Consider the following 1,995-nt stretch of genomic DNA (forward strand, 5'->3'; position numbering starts at 1 on the left):
AGGCCTTCTGCTGATATGAGTGGTCACTGCAACCCCCTTAAGCGAGGAAAGTGTGGAGAAGTGAGGCTTAAGTAGTACCCGGAGATCGGTTACTATGGGTCGTATTATGAGGAATTTCGCCGCCCAAGAACACAAATTTGACAAGGCTTTCGTAGGAGTTGTGGGCATTTCCAGGGGTAGTTGTATGACCCTGGTGGTAGTCTGACCCTTCCTCTGTACCGTGAACCTAGAAACACATATTTGACAAGGCTTTCGTAGGAGTTGTGGGCATTTCCAGGGGTAGTTTTATGACCCTGGTGGTAGTCTGAGCCTTCTTCTGTACCGTGAACCTAGAAACACATATTTGACAAGGCTTTCGTAGGAGTTGTGGGCATTTCCAGGGGTAGTTTTATGACCCTGGTGGTAGTCTGACCCTTCCTCTGTACCGTGAACCTAGAAACACATATTTGACAAGGCTTTCGTAGGAGTTGTGGGCATTTCCAGGGGTAGTTTTATGACCCTGGTGGTAGTGTGAGCCTTCCTCTGTACCGTGAACCTAGAAACACATATTTGACAAGGCTTTCGTAGGAGTTGTGGGCATTTCCAGGGGTAGTTTTATGACCCTGGTGGTAGTCTGACCCTTCCTCTGTACCGTGAACCTAGAAACACATATTTGACAAGGCTGTAGGAGTTGTGGGCATTTCCAGGGGTAGTTTTATGACCCTGGTGGTAGTCTGACCCTTCTTCTGTACCGTGAACCTAGAAACACATATTTGACAAGGCTTTCGTAGGAGTTGTGGGCATTTCCAGGGGTAGTTTTATGACCCTGGTGGTAGTCTGACCCTTCCTCTGTACCGTGAACCTAGAAACACATATTTGACAAGGCTTTCGTAGGAGTTGTGGGCATTTCCAGGGGTAGTTTTATGACCCTGGTGGTAGTCTGACCCTTCCTCTGTACCATGAACCTAGAAACACATATTTGACAAGGCCTTCGTAGGAACTGAGGGCATTTCTAGGGATAGTTTTATGACCCTGGTGGTAGTCTGACCCTTCCTCTGTACCATGAACCTAGAAACACATATTTGACAAGGCTTTCGTAGGAGTTGTGGGCATTTCCAGGGGTAGTTTTATGATCCTGGTGGTAGTCTGACCCTTCCTCTGTACCGTGAACCTAGAAACACATATTTGACAAGGCTTTCGTGGGAGTTGTGGGCATTTCCAGGGGTAGTTTTATGACCCTGGTGGTAGTCTGACCCTTCCTCTGTACCGTGAACCTGAAGAACCACTCATTAGATCCCGATTGACCCCATCTTTGACCTATAGAAATACTTGATGAGAGAAGTGAGTGTCTTATAATTCCAACCTATGTATCTCTAAGGTAATACCCGAAAAATACTGGCTGGCAATCACAAGTCCACCACCTGATGAGACCATGGGTGAATTTTACACTCCCCCCTCCCCTCCCACACCTACACCCACAAACACACATTATCTATACGTTTATACACACACCACAGCAACACCATATCACCGGAACTCCTCTATCCCGACAAGACGCAGTAGACCATAAACTCCACCACTAACAAGTACAACAACCACAACAACAACAACTAAACATGGCAATCAGTACTCACACATGCCGTAGCCCATGACCCAGATCTCGGGCGGGGAGTGGAGCTCGACTAGAACCGGCGGGAGGCAGAAGAGAAGAACCAGCAAGTCGGCGGCGCTCAGGTTCATCAGGAAGTAATTCGTGGAGTTCCTCATGTCCCTGTCCTTGAGGATGACCACCGGGACCAGCACGTTCCCCACCACGCCGACCACCAACACCAGACAGCAGAAGAACGTTGAGACCACCTTGATGTACTCCGGGAAGACTGGGGTGGTACTGTAGCCACTTGTAAGATTTCCGTCCATGGTGTAATCGTCCGAATTCGTGATGGCTGTGGAGGCGGTGGTCGTTGCTGTGGTGTTCATGGCTGTCGTTGTCAAGCTGTAGAGGAAGTCCTGTGTGTA

The sequence above is a fragment of the Eriocheir sinensis genome, chromosome 6 (genome assembly GCF_024679095.1).
Source record: "Eriocheir sinensis breed Jianghai 21 chromosome 6, ASM2467909v1, whole genome shotgun sequence".
Classification (NCBI taxonomy): Eukaryota; Metazoa; Arthropoda; class Malacostraca; order Decapoda; family Varunidae; genus Eriocheir; species Eriocheir sinensis.